Raw genomic sequence first — 13,728 nt, 5'->3', positions numbered from 1 at the left:
TCTACAAGTGGTATCTCAGGGATACAAGCTGGAATTCGAGACGTCTCCCCCTCGCCGTTACCTCAAATCAGCCTTGCCAGCTACTCCCCAGGACAGGGAGGTAGTACTGGCGGCAATTCACAAGCTGTACCTCCAGCAGATGATAATAAATGTTCCCCTCCTTCAACAGGGACGGGGTTACTATTCCACAATGTTTGTGGTACCGAAACCAGACGGTTCGGTGAGACCCATTCTAAATTTGAAATCCTTGAACACTTATATAAGGAAGTTCAAGTTCAAAATGGAATCGCTCAGGGCGGTTATTGCAAGCCTGGAAGAGGGGGATTACATGGTATCACTGGACATCAAGGATGCTTACCTACCATTTACCCACCTCACCAGGTGTACCTCCGTTTTGTGGTACAGGACTGCCATTACCAATTCCAGACGTTGCCGTTTGGTCTGTCCACGGCACCGAGGGTATTTACCAAAGTAATGGCCAAAATGATGATACTCCTTCGAAAGAAGGGAGTTATAATTATCCCGTACTTGGACGATCTCCTTATAAAGGCGAGGTCCAGGGAGCAGTTGTTGGTCGGAGTAGCACTATCTCAGGAAGTACTACAACAGCACGGCTGGATTCTGAATATCCCGAAGTCGCAGCTGGTTCCTACGACGCGTCTGCTGTTCCTGGGTATGATTCTGGACACAGAACAGAAGAAGGTGTTTCTCCCAGAGGAGAAGGCCAGGGAGTTGTCATCTCTGGTCAGAGACCTCCTAAAACCAAAACAGGCGTCGGTGCATCACTGCACGCGAGTCCTGGGAAAGATGGTAGCAATTCCATTCGGCAGGTTCCATGCACGGATCTTTCAGTGGGATCTGTTAGACAAGTGGTCCGGATCACATCTTCAGATGCATCGGCTGATCACCCTGTCCCCGAGGGCCAGGGTGTCTCTGCTGTGGTGGCTGCAGAGTGCTCATCTACTCGAGGGCCGCAGATTCGGCATACAGGACTGGGTCCTGGTGACCACGGATGCAAGCCTCCGAGGTTGGGGGGCAGTCACTCAGGGAAGAAACTTCCAAGGACAATGGTCGAGTCAGGAAGCTTCCCTACACATAAACATTCTGGAACTAAGGGCCATTTACAATGCCCTAAGTCAGGCAAAACCCCTGCTTCAAAACCAGCCGGTGCTGATTCAGTCAGACAACATCACGGCGGTCGCCCATGTAAACCGACAGGGCGGCACAAGAAGCAGGATGGCGATGGCAGAAGCCACAAGGATTCTCCAATGGGCGGAAAATCACGTGATAGCACTGTCGGCAGTGTTCATTCCGGGAGTGGACAACTGGGAAGCAGACTTCCTCAGCAGGCACGACCTCCACCCGGGAGAGTGGGGACTTCATCCAGAAGTCTTCCAGCTGATTGTAAATCGTTGGGAAAGGCCACAGGTGGACATGATGGCATCCCGCCTCAACAAAAAGCTAAAAAGATATTGCGCCAGGTCAAGGGACCCTCAGGCGATAGCTGTGGACGCTCTAGTGACACCGTGGGTGTACCAGTCGGTTTATGTGTTCCCTCCTCTTCCTCTCATACCAAAGGTACTGAGGATAATAAGAAAGAGAGGAGTAAGAACTATACTCATCGTTCCGGATTGGCCAAGAAGGACTTGGTACCCGGAACTACAAGAAATGATCTCAGAGGACCCTTGGCCTCTGCCTCTCAGACAGGACCTGCTACAGCAGGGGCCCTGTCTGTTCCAAGACTTACCGCGGCTGCGTTTGACGGCATGGCGGTTGAACGCCGGATCCTGATGGAAAAGGGCATTCCGGTTGAAGTCATTCCTACGCTGATAAAAGCTAGGAAGGATGTGACAGCAAAACATTATCACCGCATATGGCGAAAATATGTGGCTTGGTGTGAGGCTATGAAGGCCCCAACAGAAGAATTTCAGCTGGGTCGATTTCTGCACTTCCTACAGTCAGGAGTAACTATGGGCCTAAAATTGGGATCCATTAAAGTCCAGATTTCGGCCCTGTCTATTTTCTTTCAAAAAGAACTGGCTTCACTGCCTGAAGTTCAGACGTTTGTTAAGGGAGTGCTGCATATTCAGCCCCCTTTTGTGCCCCCAGTGGCACCTTGGGATCTCAACGTTGTGTTGGATTTCCTAAAATCACATTGGTTTGAGCCACTTCAGACCGTGGAGTTGAAATATCTCACGTGGAAAGTGGTCATGCTTTTGGCCTTGGCTTCGGCTAGGCGTGTGTCAGAATTGGCGGCTTTGTCATGCAAAAGCCCCTATCTGATCTTCCATATGGACAGGGCAGAATTGAGGACTCGTCCCCAATTTCTCCCTAAGGTGGTATCAGCGTTCCATTTGAACCAACCTATTGTGGTGCCTGCGGCTACTCGGGACTTGGAGGCTTCCAAGTTGCTGGATGTAGTCCGGGCCCTGAAAATCTATGTTTCCAGGACGGCTAGAGTCAGAAAAACTGACTCGCTGTTTATCCTGCATGCACCCAACAAGCTGGGTGCTCCTGCTTCTAAGCAGACTATTGCTCGCTGGATCTGCTGCACGATTCAACTTGCATATTCTGCGGCTGGACTGCCGCTTCCTAAATCAGTCAAAGCCCATTCCACGAGGAAGGTGGGCTCTTCTTGGGCGGCTGCCCGAGGGGTCTCGGCTTTACAACTTTGCCGAGCTGCTACCTGGTCGGGATCAAACACGTTTGCAAAATTGTACAAGTTTGATACCATGGCTGAGGAGGACCTTGAGTTTGCTCATTCGGTGCTGCAGAGTCATCCGCACTCTCCCGCCCGTTTGGGAGCTTTGGTATAATCCCCATGGTCCTTATGGAGTCCCCAGAATCCTCTAGGACGTTAAGAGAAAATAAGATTTTAAACCTACCGGTAAATCTTTTTCTCGTAGTCCGTAGTGGATGCTGGGCGCCTGTCCCAAGTGCGGACTACTTCTGCGAGAATTGTATATAGTTTTGCTTACATAAGGGTTATGTTACAGTTTCATCAGGTTGGACTGATGCTACGTTGTTTTTACATACTGTCAACTGTTTAATAGATGCACAAGTTATACGGTGTGATTGGTGTGGCTGGTATGAATCTTGCCCTTGGATTAACAAAACTCCTTTCCTCGTACTGTCCATCTCCTCTGGGCACAGTTTCTCTAACTGAGGTCTAGAGGAGGGGCATAGAGGGAGGAGCCAGTGCACACCCAGACCCAAAGTCTTTATTAAAGTGCCCATGTCTCCTGCGGAGCCCGTCTATCCCCATGGTCCTTACGGAGTCCCCAGCATCCTCCTACGGACAACGAGAAAAAGATTTACGGGTAGGTTTAAAATCTTATTAAAATGATTACCACACATACAGTACTTTCTGAGAAGCATTCGCTTAGTTTCAGGTCAATGTCGTTATTTGGTGTGTTCATGAGTAGTAACGTTCAGTGGACGGGTTGGGTATGGGATCCCGACGGTCAGGATGCCGGCAGTCAAAATACAGACAGCAGCATCTCGACTGTCAAAATACTGACTCATTTTAGTAAATAGCGTAAACCTTGCCCTCCCCCTTACCTCCCTTTCATGCAGCCCAACCCTTTGCATGAGATAAACAGCAAAGAATAAAATTGCTAACCGTACAATGGGCCTTATTCTTATTCTGTTTTTTTTTAGCAAAGCAAAAAAGTTAGCAATTGGGCAAAACCATGTGCACTGCAGGGAGGCAGATATAATATGTGCAGAGAGATTTAGATTTAGGTGGGGTGTGTTCAAACTGAAATCTGGACTGCAGTATAGAAATTAAGCAGCCCCGCACAGAAACAACATTACTCACCCAAGTCTAAATCTCTGCACATGTTACATCTGCCCCACCTTCAGTGCAGCATGGTTTTCCCCAATTGCTAACTTTTTTGCTTTGCCAACAAACCCGAATAACCTCCTAAAAACAGTAATGTACAAAACTGACCATGTTGTTAAAATATATGGTAATGCAAAGGGAGAGGAGGATTGGGGGCTACTTTCAGTGTCAATGATTGCAATTACTGTAGGAGATGTTATAAGATTAAGGGGCTGATTTATCGAAATTTGAAGAGAGATAAAGTACCAGGCAAACTGCTCCCAACTGCCGTGTGAATAATAAGTTTGGAGCGGATTGGTTGATCATTTCTATCTCCAATGTTTGATACATCTCCCTCCCCCCCCCCCAAACGTCACATCGGTTGAGTAAGGTCAAGTAATGATCACACATCTCCTGCAGATTCACCACTGAATTGACCATTGCGACACAGTTCACTTGCCTGTCTGTCCGTCTGCATCATCAGTGTCTCTACCGCTCTATTCTTACGGAGTACCCAGCATCCACTAGGACGTCAGAGAAAATAAGATTTTACTCACCGGTAAATCTATTTCTCGTAGTCCGTAGTGGATGCTGGGAGCCCGTCCCAAGTGCGGAATTCTGCAATACTTGTATATAGTTATTGCTTAACTATAGGGTTTTTTGTTCTGAGCCATCAGTTTAATGAGGCTAAGTTGTTGTTCATACTGTTAACTGGATATAATTATCACAAGTTGTACAGTGTGATTGGTGTGGCTGGTATGAGTCTTACCCTGGATTCCAAATCCTTTCCTAGTAATGTCAGCTCTTCCGGGCACAGTTTCCTTAACTGAGGTCTGGAGGAGGGGCATAGAGGGAGGAGCCAGTGCACACCAGATGTAGTACCTAATCTTTTCTTTAGAGTGCCCAGTCTCCTGCGGAGCCCGTCTATTCCCCATGGTCCTTACGGAGTACCCAGCATCCACTACGGACTACGAGAAATAGATTTACCGGTGAGTAAAATCTTATTTTTTTATGGTCTGTACCGATTGTTGGCTCTCCAAACTTCCATTGACAGCAGGGCTGGTGCTAGGGTGTTCGGCGCCCTCCTGCAAAATATAAATTTGCGCCCTCCCATACTTTACATGCAGGGCCGGGGGGTTAACATGGCCTCTTGGGCCCCCGAGCTGCAGGAGATCCGTGCACGCCTATGGATGTGAACTCTCTGCCCACAAACACTCTGTGCAGCGCTAGTTACGGCCCTGCACACAGACAGTGCCGTAACTAGACATTTTACCGCTGTGTGCAAGAGAGGACATAGCCCCCCTCCACTGCATGTAAAACAGGGGCAGTGCGCGCCGCAGGCGCGTGCAAAAAATATAGGGGCGCGGTCAGTGTGCCCTTTTTACACATTACGGCAGCCAGCGTACCCCTTTTTACACATTACGGCAGCCAGCGGCCCCTTTTTACTCATTACGGCAGACAGCGTCCCACTTTTTACACATTACGGCAAACAGTGTCTCCCTTTTTACACATTACGGCAGACAGCATCCCCTTTTTAAATACAAACAAACACACACATCCATATACACACACACACACACTTTCTCTCTCACACTCTTTTTGCATCCCCTTACCACAATCTTGCTGGCCAGATCTTCCACAGTCTGCTAGCCTGGTCCGTGTAGCTCCGCCCCCTTGATCCGTGTAGCTCCACACCCTTTCGTCAGACCGCAAACTGACACTCCTCTCCTCTCACTGTCACAGGGGAGAGAGGAGAAGGAGTCATGCTGCCGGCGCTGCTGCGGCTGTCTGTCAGTGTGACAGGGCAGCAGCTAGCAGCAGGGGGGACAGGACGGCGCTTCAGCAGGGATGCAGAGCAGTGAAGGCGCCTCTCCTGCCCGGCGCCTACCTGCACTGCATCCCTTTGCTGAGCGGGTAGCGCCGGGCCTGATTGAAAGTATAGGAAAAGGGGCATGGCCACGTCCCCTTTTCAAATTTGTACCGATTTCTCATACGTCCTAGAGGATGCTGGGGTCCATTTCAGTACCGTGAGGTATAGACGGTTCCGCAGGAGCTGTGGCCACTTTAAGACTTTTTGTGAACTGGCTCCTCCCTCTATGCCCCTCCTCCAGACAGTTTAGAAAATGTGCCCAGGCAGACTGGTCGCACTCTAATGGAGCTCTACTGAGTTTCACTAAAAGACTTTATGTTAGGTTTTTTATTTTCAGGGAGGCTGCTGGCAACAGTCTCCCTGCTTCGTGGGACTTAGGGGGAAGAAGTAGGAACCAACTTCCTAAAGAGTTTCATGGCTCTGCTTCTGCTGACAGGACACCATTAGCTCCTGAAGGGTACTGAACACTAGCTGCTGCTATGCGCTCACTCCCACAGCATGCCGTCACACCCCTAACAGAGTCAGAAGACTGGTGAGTAGTATTACCGGAGTTCTGCAGAGAGGGATCTCCGGTTATCGTGACGGCTTAAGGTACCGCGCAGCGACCGGGAATGCTGTGCGAACATGCTATCCATAACACAGTGCACAGAAGGGTGCGGGGGGGGTCGCCCTGGGCAACATTAAACCTACTCTCAATGGCAAAAGGTGGCATATGATGCTGTGGCACAGTCCTACACCCCCACCAGTATAAATATCTAGTTCAATAGCTGAGGAAAAATGCGCCATTGCAGGGGGCGGGGCTTCTTCCTCAGGCAGCCAGCACACTGCTCAGCGCCATTTTCTTCAAGCAAAAAGCAGGGGAAGAAATTCTGATCCTCCACTCAACTTCTGATACTAGTATCAGGGTGCAAAAAGGGGGGGGAAGTGTATATTGTGGTACTATAACCTATTATTGGCAATATATATAACGCGGAAAGTCTGTACAAAGTATACGACACAGGGATTTTTTCTTTAGGCTCTGAGTTGTGGACTGGCAATTCCTTTCTGTGTCACTCTGACAGATTTTACTGAAGGTCTGTCCCCTATAAGCCCCGGAGTGTCTGTGGTGTGATTGTGCACGTGTGTGACATGTCTAAGGCAGGGAGCTCTTCCCCTGTGGGAGCCATTTTAGGGACACAGAGTTGTAATGTGGTGGCGCTGCCGTCACACCAAGAGCCTGACTGGGTGAAAGATTTACATGATAGTATGAATCATATCAGTAAGATATTGGATAAGTCTGAGTCTCATGCAGAAAACTGAAAATAATCTGTTGAAGATGTGATTTTTAATAGTTCTGCCTTTCATCCACAGAGAACCCCTCTGGGTCACATAAACATTTGCACAAGTAGTACAAACTGATACCGACACGGACTCTGATTCCTGTGTTGACACTAGTGATTCCAGGGGAATAGATCCAAAGTTAGCGAAAAACATTCAAAACATGTTTGTTGCTATAAAGGAGGTGTTAGAAGCTACGGAGCCCCCTCCTTTACCACAGGAGAAGGCTTACTTTAATAAAGAAGTAATGTAACTTTCCCTCCATCTCATGAGCTGAACAGTCTCTTTGAGGGAGTCTGGTTTAACCCGAAAAAACATTTCAGATTCCCAAAAGAATTCAGGCAGCTTACCCTTTTCCCTGCAGAGGACAGGAAAAGGTGGGAGTCACCTCCCATTTTAGACAGTGCCCTGTCACGGTTAAAGAAAAAGGAGTTTCTCATACGTCCTAGAGGATGCTGGGGATATCATAAGAACCATGGGGTATAGATGGGATCCGCAGGAGACATGGGCACTTTAAGACTTTGAAAGGGTGTGAACTGGCTCCTCCCTCTATGCCCCTCCTCCAGACTCCAGTTTAAGACTTGTGCCCAGGCAGACTGGATGCACTCTGAGGAGCTCTACTGAGTTTCTCTGAAAATACTTTATGTTAGGTTTTTTATTTTCAGGGAGAACTGCTGGCAACAGTCTCCCTGCTTCGTGGGACTTAGGGGAGAGAAGTTAGACCTACTTCCAGTGAATTAAAGGCTCTGCTTCTTGGCTACAGGACGCCATTAGCTCCTGAGGGTTTGATCACTAGGTATGCCTAGGTGCTCATTCCCAGACCCAGCCGTCACCCCCCTTGCAGAGCCTAAAGTCAGAAGACAGGTGAGTAGAAGAAGACAGACTTCAGTGACGGCTTCAGAGGTACCGCACAGCGGCCGCGCTGTGCGCCATGCTCCCACACTCAGCGGCACTACAGGGTGCAGGGGGCGCCCTGGGCAGCACATACACCTCTAAAAAAGTGACTGGCAAGAGGGGACAAGGTGCCAAGCCACTGTCCTAACCCCCGCCACTATAAAGATTTTGAAAAATAGCGGGGCTGAAGTGCGCCATTATGGGGGCGGGGCTTAGTCCTCACAGCTCACATCAGCGCCATTTTCTCTTCACAGAAGCTGCAGAGACGCTGGTCCTTCCTCACACTGCTGTATAAGTAACAGGGTGCAAAACGGGGGGGGGGCACAGTGTTTTTTGGTGCAATGTAAATTATTATAAAAGCGCTGCAGGTCTGGGACATTCTGTAACTGTTTCAGAACCGGGTTTAAGTGCTGGGTTGTGAGCTGGCAAACTCCCTCTGTGTCTCTCTGACAGGCTTTACTGTGGGTCTGTCCCCTATATGCCCAGTGTGTCTGTGGGTGTTTTGTGCACGTGTCGGCGGGTGGTCTTCAGTATGCCTGCGGTCGGGCTCCCGGCGACCAGCATACCGGCGCCGGGAGCCCGACAGCCGGCATACCGACACTTATTCTCCCTCGTAAGGGTCCACGACCCCTTGGAGGGAAAATAAAATAGTGTAGCGCGCCACCGTGCCCATAGCGTGGCGAGCGCAGCGAGCCCGCAAGGGGCTCATTTGCGCTCGCCATACTGTCGGTAAGCAGGCGGCCGGCCTCCCGACGCCGGTATGCTGGTCGCCGGGAGGCCGGCCGCCGGCAGATCGTAGTGAACCTGTGTCGGCATGTCTGAGGCTGAGTGCTCTTCCCAGGAGGAGACTGTATTAGGCACACAAACGGCTGTCGGGGTGACCCTATCGGCACCACCGACTCCTGATTGGGTAAATGTGTTGAATGCTTTAAATGCTAATGTGGCTCTTATTACCAAGAGATTAGATAAATCTGAGTCTCAGAACCAGGCATGGAAGAAATCTGTGGAGGATGTGTTATTACAAGTTCAGACCCCCTCGGCGTCACAAAAACGTTTGTTTGCCCAGTCGGCAGACACGGATACCAACACGGACACCGACTCCAGTGTCGATTATAGTGATGTCAGATTAGATCCAAAATTGGCAAAGAGCATTCAGTACATGATTGTGGCGATAAAAGACGTATGACATATCTCTGAAGACCCTGCTGTCCCAGATAAAAGGGTCTGTATGTACAAGGAAAAGAAACCTGAGGTAATGTTTCCTCCCTCTCATGAACTGAACACTCTTTTTGAAAAGCTTTGGGAAAATCCTGACAAAAAGTTTCAAATTCCCAAAAGGATTGTGGCGGCGTATCCGTTTCCCTCTGGGGATAGAGAAAAGTGGGAGTCGCCACCCATGGTGGACAAGGCTCTATCGCGGTTGTCAAAAAAGGTTGCTCTCCCGTCTCCTGACACGGCAGCCCTTAAGTATCCTGCGGATCGTAGACAGAAAACTATGTTAAAATCCATTTATGTCACCACAGGTACACTGCTCAGACCAACAATTGCATCTGCGTTGGTGAGTAGTGCTATCGCGAAGTGGGCAGATAACTTGTCCTCTGATATAGATACCCTAGATAGGGATAGCATCCTCTTAACGCTGGGTTATATCAGGGACGCTGCGGCCTACCTAAAGGAAGCGGCAAGATATATAGGCCTTTTGGGATCAAAGACCAATGCCATGGCAGTCTCGGCAAAGCGAGCTTTGTGGATTCATCAATGGAATGCTGATGCTGACTCCAAGAGAAATATGGAATCTCTACCATATAAAGGTGGTGTCTTGTTTGGTGACGGTCTTGCTGATTTGGTATCTACAGCTACCGCGGGTAAGTCATCATTTTTACCTTATGTTCCTCCACAACAAAAGAAAACACACCACTATCAGATGCAGTCCTTTCGGCCCAATAAATACAGAAAGGGCTGAGGTTCTTCCTTCCTTGCTACTAGAGGAAAGGGGAAAGGTAAAAGATCACCGGCAGTGGCAGGTTCCCAGGAGCAGAAGTCCTCCCCGGTTTCTGCCAAATCCAGGGCATGACGTGGGGCTCCTTTGCGGGAGTGCGCACCGGTAGGGGCACGTCTCAAACTCTTCAGTCAGTTCTGGGTTCGCTCGGACCTGGACCCATGGGTATTAGAAATAGTGTCCCAGGGGTACAAATTAGAGTTTCAAGACGTTCCCCATCGACGATTTTTTAAATCGGCCTAACCAGTTTCTCTGCCGGACAGGGTGGTAGTATGCGTTGCAATACAAAAGTTGTGTCAAAATCAGGTCATTATCGAGGTTCCCCCGTCACAACAGGGAGAAGGCTTTTATTCGAGCCTGTTCGTGGTCCCGAAGCCGGACGGCTCGGTCAGACCAATTCTGAACCTAAAATCCCTCAATTTCTACCTAAGAAGATTCAAATTCAAGATGGAGTCTCTCCGAGCAGTAATCTCCAGTCTGGAGGAAGGGGATTTTATGGTGTCGGTGGACATAAAGGACGCCTACTTACATGTCCCCATATATCCTCCGCATCAGGCTTACCCGAGGTTTGCAATTCAGGATTGTCATTACCAATTTCAGACGTTGCCATTTGGTCTGTCCATGGTTTTGAGAGTTTTCACCAAGGTAATGGCGGAAATGATGGTTCTCCTGCGTAAGCAGTGAGTCACAATTATCCCGTACTTGGACGATCTCCTGATAAAGGCGAGATCCAGGGACCAACTGGTGCAGAACATTTCACTCTCCCTGACAGTTATGCAACATCATAGTTGGCTCCTAAACTTGCCAAAATCGCAGTTGACTCCGACGAAGCAGCTGTCGATTTTGGGAATGGTTCTAGACACAGAATTACAGAGGGTTTTCCTTCTAGTGGAAAAGGCTCTGGAAATTCAGAGTCTGGTCAAACAAATTCTGAAACCAGCAAAAGTGTTAATCCATCAATGCACTCGATTACTGGGGAAGATGGTAGCGGCCCACAAGGACATTCAGTTTGGCAGATTCCATGCCAGAGCTTTTCAGTGGGACCTGTTGGACAAGTGGTCCGGATCCCACCTGCACATGCACCGGAAGATAGTCCTGTCTTCAAAAACCAGAATCTCACTCCTGTGGTGGCTGCACAGCTCTCACCTCCTAGAGGGGCGCAGGTTCAGGATCCAGGACTGGATCCTAGTAACCACGGATGCGAGTCTCCGAGGCTGGGGGGCAGTCACGCAGGGGGAAAACTACCAGGGAAGATGGTCAAGCCAGGAAACGTGTCTACACAAACGTTCTGGAGTTAAGGGCCATTTACAACGGCCTTCTTCAAGCGGAACATCTTCTTCGAAATCTGCCCGTACTGAACCAGTCGGACAATATAACTGCAGTAGCGTACGTAAACCGCCAGGGCGGAACAAAAAGCAGAGCGGCGATGGCAGAGGCCACAAAGATTCTCCTCTGGGCGGAAAGGCATACAAGCGCGCTGTCAGCGATCTTCATTCCAGGAGTGGACAACTGGGAAGCAGACTTCCTCAGCAGACACGATCTCCATCCAGGAGAGTGGGGTCTTCATCAAGAGGTCTTCACAGAAGTGACGAGTCTATGGGGAACTCCTCAAATAGACATGATGGCGTCTCGTCTCAACAAGAAGCTTCAGAAATATTGTTCCAGGTCAAGGGACCCTCAAGCAATAGCAGTGGACGCCCTAGTGACACAGTGGGTTTTGCAGTCAGTGTATGTCTTCCCTCCACTTCCTCTCATTCCCAAAGTTTTAAAGATCATAAGACTGGCCAAGGAGGGCTTGGTATCCAGATCTTCAGGAATTACTCATAGTAGATCCCTGGCCTCTTCCTCTATGCGAGGACCTGTTACAACAAGGGCCGTGCATATACCAAGACTTACCGCGGCTACGTTTGACGGCATGGCGGTTGAACGCCAAATCCTAGCCCGAAAGGGTATTCCCAGTGAAGTCATTCCCACACTTCTTCAGGCTAGAAAAGGCGTAACGTCTAAACATTACCATCGTATTTGTAGAAAATATGTGTCTTGGTGTGAATCCAAGAAGGCTCCTACGGAAGAATTTCAGTTAGGACGTTTTCTCCATTTTCTACAAGCAGGTGTGGATGCGGGCCTAAAGTTGGGCTCAATTGAGGTACAGATTTCAGCCTTATCGGTTTTCTTTTGTCATGACTGTGGTTTTGTGAACCCGGTGTTAGTGAAGTCTGTGCGGGCGACTGGAGGACTATGTGAATACTTTAACTGACCTGGTTTGGGAGTGTTGTGGGCTCGGGGTTTCTTCCGATGACCGGGAAGAGGAACCGCAGCAGAGATGGCCGAATCTAGGTTTTCCTCATGCAGGATTTGGTCGGCAGACAGGAAGCACGTATGGATGCTGGAGGTCTCCTGAAAGACAGAACTTGAAAAGGTGCTGAGGAATGAATTAAGGAGTACCGGATGCTGGAGACACCAACTACGCTTGTGAGCACTGGGTGTTTGGAGGCACTGAGGTGCTAGGAGGCACTGAGGTGTTTGGAGGCACTGAGGTGCTTGTAGGTGCAGAAGTGCCTGGAGGCACTGAGGTGCTTGTAGGTGCAGAAGTGCCTGGAGACACTGAGGTGCTTGGAGGCACGGAAGTTCTGAGGCACGGAGGTGCTGAGGCACGGAGATGCTGAGGCACGGTGGTGCTGAGGCACGGAGGTGCTGAGGCACGGAGGTGCTGAGGCACGGAGATGCTGAGGCACAGTGGTGCTGAGGCACGGAGGTGCTGAGGCACGGAGGTTCTTGGAGGCACGGAAGTGACAGGGATACAGGAGCTCTGGAGATCACAACTACAACAGCAGTAAAGATGAAACACGGCAGCTGTGGTTTTCAGTTGAGACTATGGAATACAGTACTGTGCCTTTAAGATGAACCACTGCAGCTGTGCCTTTACATTGAGACTCGTGGAAATAGTGAATATCAGTGGCAACACAAAAGTAAACCAAACGGGGTAACAAGGGAACAGAGTTTCCACAGGAACTAAAGTACAAAGGTTACCTTTAGGGAGCTCAGCTTTAAGGCTCACACAGAGCTGTGTGTGACACGAGGAACTGGCCCAGTTTCCAACTCAGTCTCCCAACTTATACTTCCTGGTCCTTGGTGATTGGTGAGCAGGATTGGGTGATGCAGAGAGTCTCAGGCTGCAGTGGCGGAACTAGCGAGCGATGGGCCCAGGTGCGACAAAATGCTTTGCCCCCCCCCACATCCCATCCAAGTCCACCCCCTCACCCCTGGAGAGGATCTGGTGAGGGGGACCTGCTCAGGGCCAGAGAAATGGATACCTAGCAACAGTGCCGTAACTAGACATTTTAGCACTGTGTGCAAGAAACGGCATCGGAGCCCCACCCCTGCATGCAAAACGGGCAGTGCGCGCCGTAGGCGCGCGCAAAAATACATAGTGGCGTGGCTTCGTGGGGAAGGGGTGCGGCCACAAAATAATACCAATTCATAAAACGGTGCACAGTAGTCTCCATTCTTCAAATTACGCCGCACAGTGGCACCACTACAGCAGGTAGAGACCCTTTTACACCTTACAGCGGACAGATTCCTCTTTTTACACATTACGGCAGACAGCGTCCCCTTTTTACACATAACGGCAGACAGCGTGCCCTTGTTACACATTACGGCAGACAGCGTCCCACTTTTTACACATTGCGGCAGGCAGTCCCCCATTTTTACACATAGCGGCAGGCAGTCCCCCATTTTTACACATAGCGGCAGGCAGTCCCAACAAAGAAAGAAAGAAAGAGACAGAAAGAAAGAAAGAAAGAAAGAAAGAAAGAAAGAAGAATT

Source organism: Pseudophryne corroboree, chromosome 4 (assembly GCF_028390025.1).
Source record: "Pseudophryne corroboree isolate aPseCor3 chromosome 4, aPseCor3.hap2, whole genome shotgun sequence".
Lineage (NCBI taxonomy): Eukaryota > Metazoa > Chordata > Amphibia > Anura > Myobatrachidae > Pseudophryne > Pseudophryne corroboree.
This window is presented reverse-complemented; position numbering follows the sequence as displayed.